Raw genomic sequence first — 15,871 nt, 5'->3', positions numbered from 1 at the left:
ATAGGCGTGGGTGGCGCGAGGATTAAATGCCGCGTGGATTGCGACGCGTCCGCGGCGAGCCCGTGGCGCAGCCTTTAGTGCGCGCGGAAGACGATGCGTGCGCGGAAGACGACGACATTAACTCGCCGCGTGGCCGGCGAATGCGGACCGCGGCAGGCCTTTACAGCGCGCGGAAGACGATGCGATGAGGACGACGATCGGTTTCTCTCGCCGACAAGTTGGGGCCACCAGACGCGCGGGAAGTTTCCTCGCCGTTTCGCGCGCTTTTGTTTCGTCCGGAGTCCCTGAGAGCTCCCCGGGGGGCCGGGGATGTCGTGGGATCGCCGGATGAATTTAGGCCCAAATCCGGACGAAAACGAGGAACCGGGGGCGCGACTGGGCCGAATTACGCCGTCCGGATGGAAAAAACGCTCGCCGGGGGCCTGTTCGGGGGGACGAGTGGAGATGCTCTAATCCCTTCCCTCCTCCCTCTCCTTGCCGCCGTCAGGCCGCCGTCAGGCCGCCCTGACGGTTGAAGTCTGGTCGGCTTCGCCACGCCCTTTTTTCTCGCCTGCTTGGTGATGGATGGCGCGGGACGATCGCGTCGAGCAGTTGCGCTTGCGTTGCCGTAGGGCGCGGCGGCTCGGTGGCGACTGCTGGCGTCAGAGTGCTGGCCGCTGGTCATTGACATGGAGATTTTCGCATAGGTGGTTCCCCTGTCTACGGCGGCGGCCGATTTGGCCGGGCGAAGATTTACACGGAGATGCCTCCCGTGTCTGGCCGATTTGACCCGGTGCAGATATGGATTCGGGCTGTTCTGGACTCCAGAAGGTGGCCCTTCCTGGTTGTGCGGAGAATCGAAGTAGGAGATGGCCATGGTCAGCGCCGCTTGGTGCTTCTGTGCGTGTCCACTCATCAGCCACATATAGCCATGCCTTGTGGTGGGATCTTGAAGCTCAGCTGTTGTTTTATCTTTGTTTGTCTTCTGCTGATCCATGTTCTTCTTGGGTTTTCCCTGTGTTGTTCCAAGTGGATGTGCAGAGAGGAGGAGCCTATCGTCGGCGAGGACGGCTATGTGCAGAGAGGAGGAGCCTATCGTCGGCGAGGACGGCTTGCTTCAATGTCGCCTCCTCCGGAGTCCGGAGGCACCCCTGCGTTTGGTGGCTCTCCGTGTTGGTTTTTGTGCCTGGCGTGGAAGGCATACTAGGTCTTCATCTGGTGGCGGCGGGCGTTTCCCTCAGGCTGTGTTTGTATCTCCTGGCTGCAGGCATGACTGTACTGAATGTTCTGGTCAGTCTGATGTTCCCCGTAAATCTTATTGGCAATTTGTGATCTTCATTACTATGTCCGCCATTCTGTACTGAATGAATAATTTTCTTCGTGTGCAGATCGAAAGAAAGACAATATGCAGATCTCATTTGGTCAAACATGTAGCCCCCAAATCCTTTCAATGGAATATCTTTGCACGTATATGCCTCATCTAGGAAAACAAAGACAACCAAACATGGCAGAACATTTACGAGCTAGGGTTCATTGTTGTGAACTGTGAGGTGACTTTCTGTCTCTTTTTTTTACATTGCTTTGACTTATTGAGTTCCTCTCTTCGATGCACAATTCTCTACCTTTCAGTATCTTGCCATGGCTTCTTTCAGAAATCCATATTGACAAGTACTCAGCATAACAAAGATGTGCAAGTTAAAATTCTAACTGGCTGCTTGCCAAGATAAAGAAAACTAACAATGGGGACACAAATTGACCAAGTTTACCTCTTCTCAGCTGTATGCATATACTTCAGAATTCAGTGTGTTCATATATATGGATTCACAAGTGTATCACATTGAATAAAAATGTTGTCTCGCAAAGAGAAATGAATCAGAGGAGCACCATGTTCTATTTTGCTACACAGCTCAAATCCTCAAATGAACACGCAAACTTTCGTGCTAAACATTATATTAAGCTCGCATTAGTACTTTGCCTTTCAGTACCACAAAAAATGATTGTTGCAACTACTCATCGAATGACATTTTTACCTCCTTACCCTACACATTGTTCCAAGCATTGGCTTCACTTTTTGCAATTTAGTTTCGTGCTTAATGCTCAAATCTCTGCTTTCCTTTTGATGCAAATCAACTTCAGCCTCAAGCACAATCAGCCATAGCTTCTGTCACAATTGAATAGGATTCAGATTTTTTTTCTCACATATTTCCTGCAAAATAGAAGTCCACACTATAGTAGATTACAAGGTGTATTCAGTTACCTTTTTTTTGTGCTGTTTGTATTGTTCATTTGTTTTTAATCAAAGGATGCTGTATCAGATTAGAAGATGTAATTACTTAACTACTTTTCTTTTTTTTCTTTGTGCTCCTTCGATTGGTTTGCGTAGAAGCTAACATTGCTTATTTATTTTAGGTGTTGTTGTCTCACTCCTTCACTTGGGTACAAAAAATGGCTGGCCTTGCTGGTCGGTATTTTATTAAAAGGTGAGCTATGGTTGAATAAACTGACTATGAATTGATTTAAGGAGATAGTATCCATCAGAATGTGTTTCGTGACTACCGTTATACGTTATTCATTGATTAGTAGTACCATATTTGTAATTTCATTACTTTAGGATGCTGTCCTGATGTGTTTTACTCATCGCACTTTGTGCAATTTTCAGGTCAGGAATCAATCTCCCTAGGTCCCGATCAAAGTGCTCCAGCTCATGGTTGTCCACCATATTTATGACCTGGCCGACGCCGTCGGCAGCTTACCTTGCGTTCCCATCTGGAAACCTGAACATCATCTCTCCCTAACTCCAACCCACATCTATAATACTTTTCTGTTCTCCTATTTGGTGTTGTTTGATAAATCAATTAACATAAGTACATTGTGGCATGTTCTTTTACTAACCTGAATTTACTATTTCCATGTTTTAGGATGAACGGCCATTGCTCATGTCTTGGATTCATATGGTTTGTGTTGCTCTAGGTGCATTCCTGTGATGGTCTATGTTCATTTAACAGGGATTTTATCAATTCATGCTTAATTTACAAGTTGTAGTATTGGCACTTCACTAATCAGTGTAGAAAACCATGGCTGCTTTATTCAAGTGAGGAGAGGCTTGAAAGCAAAATTGCAAAATGAAAGGTTATATAATCTTTCACATCACCTATCAGAGGCATTTTTCCGATGTAATTTCACTACCATTATTGCTTCCCTTTTTTGCCAAGGTTTGGTGTTTTCTTATATAAAAAGAGGTTCTATTGAGGCATCTTTGATATCCAGGTACACGACATATTTCCATTTTTGTATTTGTTTTCCAAGAGGTGCTAAAATCCTAGGCGGCCATTCGATCGTGGATGAGACAAAAAAAAAATCCTTGCTATGTTACTAGAATGATGCCATACTAAAATATAATTTGCCAGGTATTCGTTTTTATGTGGTCTGTTGTCACTGCCAACGTAGCATTATTGCTTAGTTAGCTGTGAATAGAGAAAATCCCTTTCCATCAATCTATTGTTGTGTACAGACTTTTAGCCCTCAAATAGTGTGAGTTGGGAGTTAAACTGCACGTCCTCAAGTTTCATTAGTGCTGATTATATAGGCTACTTAATGGAATATTGTTTCCTTCAACCTCTTCATACACTCCAATTCAACTAGATTTAATTCATGAGGGCGCCTCTGTTTAAGCATTTGTCATTTTGCAGCCAATACAAGCTGGATCTTTGACTTCTTTGTTGTGTGTAGTGGCCATGTTCTTCCTGCAGGTGCTATTTTATCTGTAAGTCGTTACCGGAAGCCTTGCGGTGGATTCCTCGAATGTCTATGTAGAAAGTATTTAGAAGGCCTATTAGTACCTCTTGCTAATGCTTTATTATTACCATTTAACTATTTTCCATTTCACTGGAGGTACATAAATCTGAAACTGCAGCTTTTGAACTAAACAAGCATAGAAAGGGCTAGAAGGAGCCAGGTCAAAGCCATTTGCATGTGTAATTGATCAGTAATAATGCATTATTACTACTATCAGAGATATTATGAATGCAACTTTAATTTCTGCTACTAAATTAGAAATTTAAACATCTCTTCGTTCTATTTAAAAGTTTATCCTGAATTGAAAGTATTATAGGTGCAGGCAACATGGTGCAGGCTGCATTCATTAACTATAAGGCATTGTTGTGACCTGTGACCATCCACAGGTTTTAGAAGCAGAGATCATGCCTGGAAGTAATAAAGGTGAATATGTCAGTATACTCAGGATAGTATTAAATGCACTATTGGCAAAATGGATCTTCATGTTGTAGCGTCGGCACTATCCAGTTCGTCTTTCTTCAACAATGACTATTAACAAAAGTGAGGGTTAGACACTTGGTAAAGTAGGTGTGTACTTGCTGAGACATGTATTTGCTCACAGCCAGTTTTACATTGCTGCCTATAGAGTGATCTATAAAATATCTAAAATCCTTGCAATAGATGAATCTGGTGTTCCAACTATGGATACAAGGAGCAACGTAAGCTAGAAAGTACTTGCCAAATTGCCATCTTTAGAAATATACACTGCAACCTAAAATATTATGTATTTTCAATGCTATGCCATTACTTCCAATATATTAAATTATTTATGTTGTGGATCTGACCAATTACTAAATGGTTCATACCTTTTTTTTTTCGGGTGCATTTTCTCCTGAAGATATTAGGTGGTACAGGTCGTCCCTTTGCTATCCACATGTGGTCATGTGCCTATGATAGTGATGGCTCAAACATGGACTAACCGGTGATATTGGACATCAGCAGAACTGTCGCTTTGATCTTCTAGGTTCTCCTCCGTAGGGTACGTAATGATTAGTAGGCGCTGAAATGGTAATAAGCTTAAGATTAGTAGGCCGCCTCTCCCAACCGGTAGGCCATATGTACCGGGACATGATCTACTTTTGGTTACCAGCAAAATGACCACTACACAACTACTGTCATTTGTATTTTGCTACTATGGTTAGACATTAGATGCCACCAGACATATCTCCATGACTACAAACCATGTGATGTATAATATGCAGCAAAACCATTTGAATTATCCATAGTAAAACCATCCTCTATGTAATGATCTATCCCTGCTATTTATATTCTGCACTATTATCTATTCATATCACTGATAATAGATACCCTTTATTTGTTCTAATCCACCCGAAGAAGCTACAGCATAAGTGTACTGTTTTGTGTGCACTAATTCTTTATTCTGCTCCTTACGTAACTATATATAGTTCAAACACACCACTCCACAAACTGTTAAAGAACACACTCTACAATAGCTATGCAACAAGATTTGCACAAAGGGCGCGGTGGGCTATATTATGTTTTTTCCAGCACCAATACTTAGGAGTGAACTCCAGCTTATAATTATCTAATACATGTACATGGATTGTCTTATAACTGTAATAATTCATAAACTATTTCAGTCATACTCGCTTTCAAGACTTCTTCACTATTTGTTGATACATCACGATTCTTATTCGAGCGATGACAACCATCTGAAAAGAGAGTCATAGTGTACTTCTTGGTGAACTGTGAAAGTAGACGGCTCTGCTCTGCAACACACCAAAGAAAACCACAACTACATCTGCCACTCGCCAACGCCAAGAGCCCAGCCAGCCACCGCCTCACAGGTCACATCTATGAATAAAGCAACATGCTTCCAGGAGCGTGTGCAAGAAGAGAGAGCACCGATGACCGCGGTCAGCTATTCTTTCGGACAAGGGTGTAGAGCCTGCTCCAATTCCTCTCTTCTAATGATACCAACAATGATATTACCAAACATTGATTTACCAGGAACCACAAATGAAGGAAGAAAACCCGTATCTTATCATTGTAATTTATATACTTTATTACGGTGTTTCATTTAGATCAGAGCATTGCACGAGCTAGGTAACACAAACTCACAAATTATGTAATCACAAGTTCACAACTACATATATATTCTGATGTTATTGATACATATGTAACATATATACATATATGACACTTCTGCAAGCACTATACATAAAATCTGAGAGCTTTTGCTCTCACCTCATGCATTTGAGCACTGCATGAACAGTGCATTCCTTTTTTTTTCGAATTTTAAATTTTCTCATACTATTTTTCAAAGAATCTGATGGTTTGCTCTCACCTCATGCATTTGACACTGTTTAGTGCACACGAACTGTGTGCTTTTTTTTTTTTGCTTTTTTGGATTTTAAAAAGTTCCTCATACTATTTTTTCAAAGAATCTGGCTGTAGATCATCGGTTTTTGTAACAATTTGTCGTGTTAACAATATTTAAAGACTCTGATGGTGATTTCTCGCAGTAGATCGTCGGTTCAAATAGTTAGCTTTCGTAATAATTTGTCGGGTGTTAACAATATAGCAGTTATTTTTTGCAAGGCGGTAATTACCTATAATTTCCCAAAACCAATTTCTCGGTGCAATCCTTGAACATCAACAGTAATTTTCCACTGTCTACGAATAGATCGTTAATTACCTAATATTTAATTATTTGAGGACGCATATTCCAGCGATGATAATTTCTCAATGGTACAACAACGTGTTACTTAACCTCAAGTTTAGTTTTGGCAGTATTTTTTTGTGATGCGGCAACTACCTATATTTTTCTAAAAGCAATTTTGCTGTAGACATCTTGAACATTGCCGATATGAACTATGAAACACGTCGTTAGCTACCTACTATTAATTATTTAAGGCCACATATTTCTGTGCCAATCATTTTGCAACGACGCATATGAGTAGTAATTTTTACACGAACCTTCAACCTCAATGGTAGTTCTGGATAGTAATTACCTGCCGATATTTATTTAATAGTGCATAATTCTTCAACAATTGATTCAAAATTCCAACGTCCATCCCTCTTTTACTCAGGGAGAATATGTTGAGTTCTTCTACGGTAAGTCAAAAAAAAATTACTCCACCATCCGTCACATTTTCACCTGGGATAACCTTTTTCTACGGTAACTTTAGAAAGATAGATTTACTCCATCACCCGTTGCCTCTTTCGGCCGGAGAAATACTACCATTTCCTTTTGTAGCAAAACCGAAAACTAAAGCACTCCACCATCCACCTCCAATTTCACCGGCACTTCTACGGTACTTCAGCAACTCATATATTGTTTTATTTCTACAATATTTTATCCAACAATCTAAAAACAAAAGCACTCCCGCCTATTTCACTGTCACTTTTGTGGTACTTCAGCAACCTAGAAATTGTATTCTTTCTACAAAATTGTAACCAACGGTCTTGATACCAAGGACGCGATCAAGTTTTGGATATTTCTTCAGCTGTTTTTGAAAATGAATCCCACATTTTTTAGCGTAAAGAACGCTTCTTTTCAAAAAATAATGGCGCATCGTAGATAGCAAGGGCGCGGCGTGCGCCGCGCCGCAAACTTCCTAGTAATAATAAAAAATAGTAGGCCCTACTAGTACTGTACGTCTGTTTAGGAATCCAAGGGGGTAGAGGTAGAGGTATAGATATATAGACAATATAGAGATATAAGCAATGGCGGGGGCTAGGGGAAATGCACTTTGGCTCATAGGAGCATATGCTCCCATTATGTGAATCCACATTTCAAAGTGTCAAAAAATTCTAAACTAAAATTTTACATGTATATCTAGACATTTTATGTTGGTACACAAGTTTTTTTTTAAAAAAATAATGTGGCTCCTGTAAAAAAGACAAATTTTGATGTTGTAACACGACTACGTACAGTACATTTTTTGCCTTTTTTGTACACACCACACAAAATGTCGTTTTTGCACGAAAACTTGTGAACGAACGTAGGATGTCACAATGTATACCAAAAAAATTATGTCAGATTTTTTTAACATTTATATAAATGTTTTTTTTATTATTTTCTATAATGGGTGCATATGCACACGTGTGCCAAAAAGCCACCTCCGGGGGCTAGGAGTTTCTAAACTTCTTATGGCACATCAAATAAAATGTTGTTCAATTAATAATAATAGTGTGCTTATGATTGTTACTCCCTTTCATCATGAATAAAGTCCACATCGGTTTCGTGTCAAACTTTGACTCGAGATTTAGGTACCCACATGATAGTGCTAGTATCATAGCTAGTATCATACACATTGGTCCCACAAAAATGTTGATGTGGCAGCTAATTACGTAGGAGAGAGGAGATTAGTGTAACATAGGTAGATACTGTATCATAGCGCAAACAAGGAGAAAAGTTAATGCTAAACAAATCTTGTACACAAATTTGCATTGAGGTTCTAAAAAATAATAAATGTAGCATGACTATGATACTACTCCATGATACTACCCACTATAGAAATAGTATGACCAGCCTAATTTTATGACATCCGCAAAATATACCATTGGAAAGTTCATCGAAACAAGCATCCGATGATATAGTTCTGAATGACATACAACTCATAATTGGCGGGCCCAAGTATTAGTCTAAGTTTGCCTCTGAAAACAAATTGGCATTGTACTCTAGGACAAAGGGAGACTACTCACAATTGCAATATCATAAGTACTATCATGCACTACATGCATGCAAAATGTTGATGTGTCATATCAATTAATGATGAAAGAGACGATAGTGGTATCATAGGTAGATATCGTATCATAGCACGTAGAACTAGAAAAATTACTACCAAACAAATCTTGTACACACTTTTGTATTGATATTCTACAAATCACTAAATACATATAACATATTGTACTACTAGATGATGGTACTATGGATTGTGAAAATAATATCGTACATTATATGCATGATACTATTATATGATACTCCCCATTGTGACTAGTCTAATAATAACAATAGTACTCAACTTTGTCTTGTCCCTCAGGTGTTTAGAAGTCTATGTTCGGTCCCTCAAGTATTTAAGAATTATGTTTGGCCCCTCAACTCTAATGTGGTCAAAATCGAGCACTTGAACACTTAGTTAGGTCTAGCAATGATTAAAACTTGATTGATCTGTTTATTACTTGTTCTGTGGCACGACGGCAAAGCATTTTGCCAAATCTGAAGCACACATAGTTGGGGTCCATTAGAGGGACTAATTAAATCAAAGTACAATGGATGTATAAAAGCATGTTTTATCATTGATTAGCTTTGCAACGGCCTATCAACGGTAAGTGTTGCATGTGTTTTAAAGAACTATGTTCATCGTCAGAGATCAAGAGGAGTACGTAGTGGAGGACGCACAAAATAACCGTAGGCCGGGTGGGCACACCTTACTAATTTTATTTTTTTGCACTTTTATATGTGATAATTTTTTACATAAATAACTAACTAAAACATTTTTAAATAGGGTGGGCCATCCCACCCAAACACCATGTTGCGTACGTCACCGAGGGTAAGGGGTTTCATCTTCGTTCTGTGGTATGAGTATGTAATGCGCGTGATACTCATCGAAGACAATATATATAGCAGACATCACATCAGATGAGCCTTTGGATAAAAATGGGTCAAATCATATCTACTAGTGCACAAATGAAGTTAAAAATAGGTCAACCATCATTAAACTGATACTACTTAAAAGACCATTGTTTGACCTAAGTAAGCGTATATATGAGGTCAGTAATACTAGTCACAATGCATAGTATCATATATAAAAGTATCGTGTGTATGATACAATACTACATGTTACTATGTCAACGATGCATGGTATCATGTACTAGTATCATAATCTTCTTATATTAATTGATTTGTAGAATCTCAATGCAGATCTATGTACAAGATGTATTTAACATTAAATTTTCTAGTACTACGTGCTATGATATGATATCTACCTATGATATTATAATCCTCTCTCTCATCTTTAATTGCAGTCCCACATCAGCTTTTTTGCAAGAATGAGATGCATGATACTGTACTACCTATGATACTCCCATTGTGGGTAGTCTAAGGGGGCAATGTTAGACCTAATTAAGTGTTTGAGGTTAGTTATGGACCACTGTTATACCTAATTGTGTTTGAGGTCAGTTAGGGACCTTATTATACATAATTAAGTGTTAGAGGTGAGTTCAAAAATAATATATAGTTGGGGTCTAAAGTTCACCAACGTATGCAACACACGAGCGGCCAAATTTGTACTTAATTAACTCTATTAGGGAAACACAAGATTATCTCATTCAACAAAATATTAGGAAAGTGTATCACAATTGTATTTATCCCTTATCTCTTTCATGTTAATCGAGACAAGAGTTCGTTCTAGGTCAGCTCTACGACCATTAGCGTCGCATGGGTGGTAACATAGGTGTGCAGTTGCGAAAGTTTTTGCCCAAGTTGTCGACTTCCTCAGTCCACACTTAATATTTGTGCATGTGGCCCTAAGTATATGGTACTACTTAGTTCTAGTCCTAGTATATATGTTGGGTGACTTGGAAAAAGGAATTGTTCAATGATTGAGAAATTGAATTTCAAAAATACTAAATTACTTCTAACCATAGATTAATTACCTGAAAATTAATTACAATATATTTAGGGAGTAGCTAGATCGACAACCACGTATGTTTAAAAACAAATTAAAAACATTTCATATTTCATGTGTATTATACCATTTCGCTTAATTATACAATATAATTGCTTAGAACATTGCCACTTCAATGTGTGGGGTATCCTTCTAGTTTCACTAGAGATTGAGTGCATAACATAGTTGTCATAGACTCATAGGATTTTTTTTCAAGAGGTCTAATAACCTCTTGCTGGAAATACTATATATAGGATTTTACTAGAGTAGTACTAAGAAAACAATCGATAGGAATTTTTTAGGGCTCAATCCTTTGAACCAAACGAGCTCTATAGGAAATAACCATATGGGTAAAATCATACTCCGTAGAGGATTACTTCGAAAATCCTTTAGGGTTTCTTTGATTCATATTAGGTTCGTTTAAGAATAATAGGATTTAGATCTTATAGGAATATTTCCTACACTAGTAGTTTGATTCATATGAACATATCCAATAGGAAATAATCCTATAGGAATCATCAAGTAGTGCGAATCCTAGTATAGGATTAAATATTTGGTCCTACCTTATGGAAAAATTCATTTGGCGCAATCAAACACAACTCATCTACCTATAGGATTTAACTACCCATGTCATCCCAAATCTCAATCCTAGTCCTATGATTTCCCTATCCTGTGAATGAAAGGAGCCCTTAAATCAAACTATCCCGCACCTCGTCGATTCGTATAAAACCGACTCTAGCCAAGAACTCTTCGCCCAACCTTTCTTCTTCACCATCAGGCCACCACACACTGTCATTTTCCATTGCAACGCATCTTACTAAAATCTTCTTGTGCCACCTCCCAGTTTAAAGGCCTACTCACATAACCCTACATCATCAATGCCCCGCGTAATTATCCGCACCGCCTACAGCTCTGCACTCCTATGACCTATCCATGGCTGGGCAGTCAAAAAAAGCTGCTTCACCTGGGAAATCAACAAGCCACGCAAGCAAGTCGCAAGCATCATAAATTTTGAATCAATGCCTAGCTACAATCTAGCTGGCCTCCTCCCAACTCATTGTCCTTGCGGCCTTGACAAAGCCTTCTAAAAGGGTTTTATCAAAATATTCCATATGGATTAAAAAAACGCACCTGCTAGAGATTCACATATGCTCCCTAGGGTAAAAATATGCGTCTCAAATTTATATGGATACATATGTATCTCTAACTGTGGTGACCCTGCATACCACTGCATGTTGTAGTATGCCAGTCGTTGACATAACATTCACGAAGTACCATTCCGCAAATATTACATCCCTCAGAGTAGTACAACAGAACATAGCAGGTCCATAACTCATTCATTTAATATTACAAGCATCATACACATATCGTCTCGGAGCTCCTCTTGAGTCCTAAGAGGAATACTCCTGGGTTCGAGGCAAACCCAACTTAGCTTACAATATAGAAGTCTCATTAAGTTGTACATTTATTCTCTCGAGCAGCTAGTATTAAGAGTTCGGACTGCTCGACTACTACTACTACTAGATGATTCTAGGCTTGATCTCCTCCGGAAGCCTCCCCGGTTCCGTAGACTATGAGGTAGTCTACGCCTTCAATACCTCCAGAGAGGTCTGGTTCTTCGTAGCCGATGATCTCGGCTCCTTCAGGGTTGTCGTAGTTCTCCTCCAGACGATTCAGACAATCTAAGCAAGGGATTTAAGAGTGGGATGAGTACGAGCGTACTCAACAAGTTCATTAAAGATAAGAGGTGTTTAATGCACTAGCTACGATATTAGACCAGAAAGTCTAATACCAATGCAGGTTTTGATGAACATTTCTTCAAGAGATTGCTTTTATTTCAAAGAGCTATGTCCGTCAGCCTTCACCGGTTTACTAGAACTTCATGGAGCTCCTTTCCGGCCGCGTTCGCAGTTCCATATCCCGGAACAGGGAGTGACAGGTCACGGTTCTTTACACTCTGCAGAGGTGTGTTGCTTTACCCATAAGAGATCTTAACCTTGGTGCCAACCGGGCAGCTTTCACGTCCACACTTCCTTCGGTGTGAGGCCCGGTATAAGGTCTAGCCAATCATGTTCCTCCGCTACCTCGAACACCCACCCTTTGTTGCATGCCCCGACCCTGGGTCCTCGCCGGTCCCATTATTCCCATATATTTCAGGGTGGACCCCGACCACGACGACAGTGTGGGATCGAACCAAACTCCTTCGTCGGTAGCTGCAACCCATCATAGACCGCAATACCGTGGGGACTTAGGACTCCCCAGCCTCACCATCTTGCTCCTTCGGGCGACAAGTGTACTACGGACAATGCCGTGGGGACTTAGGACTCCCCAGCCTCACCAGCTTGCCCCCTTGGATTACAAGTGTACTACGGTAAAGCGCGTCCGTTGATGAACGAGAGGTGGAAACACTTTTGACTACTCCGTCCCACTCCGGATCTTATGGTTAACACGGGTATTACGGCACAAGAATCACTAGCGACATTTGTTGTTTAATCCTAGATGGATATAACCCTTGCAATGGAACCTCCACCATATCAACACAATCCATGGTTCCATTGCCAACCACATAGTCATATTCATAGTTATGAAAATAGTGGTTTTGGTTTTTATGCGATAGTGATAACCATAGTACTTTGCAAGTAATTTGATAGAAATACACAAATGACATGAGCAAGTGATGAACTTGCCTGAACACTGCAAAGTTTTGCAGTTGGATAGTGTGGACTGACCCTTGTCCTCTATTTCTGAAAAATAGCATCATTGTCCGATAAGGGCAATGGTTAAAGAGGCAATTATGCATGATTCCAGTTTTAGGGTTTGTTCCCCCCTTCCGATGTCGTTATTATTTCATGTAAGAGGTTTAATACTAAGAACAATTTGGAGATACTTAACTTAGGCATAATACAACCTTGAAATGTTGTCAAGGTGTTTTTAAAGTTTAAAAGAACTTATGGTCTTATTTTTATTATTGAGAATAATATGTGTGATTTAAATGATTATTTAAATCATCAAATTGAGACTTATTCTTAGTTGTCTTCAAAAATTATCTTTGATATTTTATTTAGATAGAGAATTTTATGCTGATCAATTTTCATATTTTTAATTATTTTTTTAGAGCTTTTAAACATTTATGGTGTAATTTCAAAGTTCCTAGATTTTTAAGAATTGTGAAAAGTCCATTTTGCCCCTGGGCCCCACCTGTCAGGGTGGCCCAATGGGTTAACCCTAACCCGAGCCACTTGGGCTCGGTCGGTCGCATCGACCCCTTTCTTCCCCCACGCGCTCGCGAACCCTAACTCTTTCGAGCTCTGGCGATTTCTCGTCGCCGCCCCCTTCTCGGAATTTCTCCGGCCGACTTAGGCCGCCGCCGCCGGCGAGAATAGGTGGATCTGATCCGCCTCTTGACGGCGGACACGGTGGTCCGCGTCGATCTGACGCTAGCGCCCCCGTTCGCTCGCCCTCGACCCTCCAGTACGCCTGGCTCTCGGTGTTCGCCGCCGCCGTGCGCTGGAGACGTCGTGGTTCTTCTTCCTGGTGCCCCTGGCGCCATGTCGCCACCGCGAGCCTCGCCGAGGTGGTGCTGGAGCTGCGGCTCTGCCGCGGCCTGGCCTGGCTGGCGCCGCCGTTTGCCCGGCGTGTGCCGCTGTGGCCGCCACGGCCGTGCTTCTTCGCTCGCATCGCCTGTAAGTGCTCCCCTCCTCCTTCTTCCTCTGTTACCTATTCTACCTCTCTTCCTTTTCTTCTAGGCTAGCTCTGGCCACTGCTTGCTGTTCCTTGTGCCTATCTTTGCTACGTGGTGTGCTTACTGCTGTAGCTGTATTTCTTCTTTGTCTTTGCTTGTGTTCTTTGTGTTGCTTATCTTTGATGTGCTTGCTTGTCTTCTTTGCTGCCCTACTCTGCCTAAGGGCCTGCTTAATTGTGGTTATCTTTGTTGTGCATGGTTCTGTGCAAAATTACTAAGCTATGTGCTTGTTAAAGCTTGCATTTCTTGCTAGAATTCTTCCCTGTGTCTCTGTTCTTGTTAATATGCTTGCCTGACACTCAAGTGTATTCATATATGCTTCCTTGGCTTAATTGCAGTATGCAATTCTTGCAAATTTGCAAGTGCCTGAGCTTCGGTGGCTAATTCTTGTGCTCAAATTCATGAGCATGCTCATCTGAGCATTGCTGTTGGCTTAATGGTGTGATTCAGTGATAAGTACTAAGTGCTTTACTTGTTTATCATGATCCAGTGGTTCATCAAGCCTTTGATGTGCTTCTGGATACAATCATATGATTATTACTTCAGTATCTGTTTATTCAGTTAAGGCTTGGGTGTAATTCTTCAGTAGCTGACTCATTTCTGATGCTATGCTTGGCTTATAGCAATCAGTAGCATGAGCTAGCAAGCTCTGATGATTATCTGATCATCGTTTGCTTGATGGTTAACTGTTGTGCTTCCTTCTGTGGCTATCTGGTGCTCACCCAGTGCTATTTGTGCTTCCTACAGGCTTAGCCTGTGTGTGCTGGTGCTTGTCCAAGCATTAATGACTGCTTGCAATGATCCTTTGGATCATCTGCAAGACTATGTGCATCAGTAGCTTGTCTGTTTCATTTATCTGCTTAATTTGCCTTGATATTTGGATAAATGATGTGAGTTGTGACACAGTGATGATCATATCAATTAATTTGCTTGGGCTAGAGGGATGCCAACACTTGTTGGGGACCCTAGCCCACTCTGAACCCACCAGGGTGATGATGCATGTGCTGGGCTTGGTGGTTTGACTGTTTTGGTTGGTTGAGGTGGCCTCAGCAGCCATTCTTGGCTGTTCAGGAAGCTCCCACCCCTGTTGGCTGGCTGTGGCTTGATTAATGCATCACTGGACAATCCCTTGTTGGATTTCCAGTGAGCTTTACTGTTGACAAAAGAAATAGGCACAGGTTGCCTATCTGTCTGATGGTTTTACTAGCTGTAGGTGCTAGGTGATTTGGGCTAGGCTAGCTGTGAATCCATCCTTTGCTGGATTTCCTTAGTTGTGCCATTGATATGACATAACTAGTGTTCCCTTGGATGATTTCCTATTAGCCTCTCCCCTCTTTGCTTGTACCAAATGGCTGTTAGCCATATGATGACTCACACATAGGGTTTCTACCCTCTTTTGCTTTTGTGACATATGCACATGCTTAATTATGAGCAAAACCATGGTTTGCTCATGTTTTTCTGGTATACCTCACTCCAGCTCCAAGAATTGTGGTTGGTGTAGAGGGTTTGCTTCTGGATGATGTGTGAAGCTTGCCCTGCTCCTCCTGCTGGCTTGTGAATCTTGGTTGGTTTCCGGTGGTTGCTAGAATAGGTGAAGCAGCTCTTGTTGTTCACCTGTTCTAGCTGTTCTTGATGTGTTCTTGCTGTTCTTACCCTGATGCTCCTTGTCGATGGAATGGTT

The 15,871-nt window shown here is 41.0% G+C and overlaps 1 long non-coding RNA gene across 1 annotated transcript; it reads left to right on the top strand.

Moving 5' to 3' along the window:
- The first annotated feature begins 455 nt into the window (after positions 1-455).
- Positions 456-5,067, top strand: LOC127338325 (uncharacterized). The gene is made up of 5 exons (XR_007874288.2): positions 456-1,269; positions 1,368-1,529; positions 2,389-2,459; positions 2,639-4,197; positions 4,652-5,067. It is a non-coding gene; the product is annotated as an uncharacterized lncRNA (long non-coding RNA).
- Positions 5,068-15,871: the final 10,804 nt, after the last annotated feature.

This window comes from Lolium perenne, chromosome 3, assembly GCF_019359855.2.
Source record: "Lolium perenne isolate Kyuss_39 chromosome 3, Kyuss_2.0, whole genome shotgun sequence".
NCBI classification, from domain to species: Eukaryota; Viridiplantae; Streptophyta; class Magnoliopsida; order Poales; family Poaceae; genus Lolium; species Lolium perenne.
Note: the sequence above shows the minus strand (reverse complement) of the source record. Positions and strands in the feature narration are given on the sequence as shown.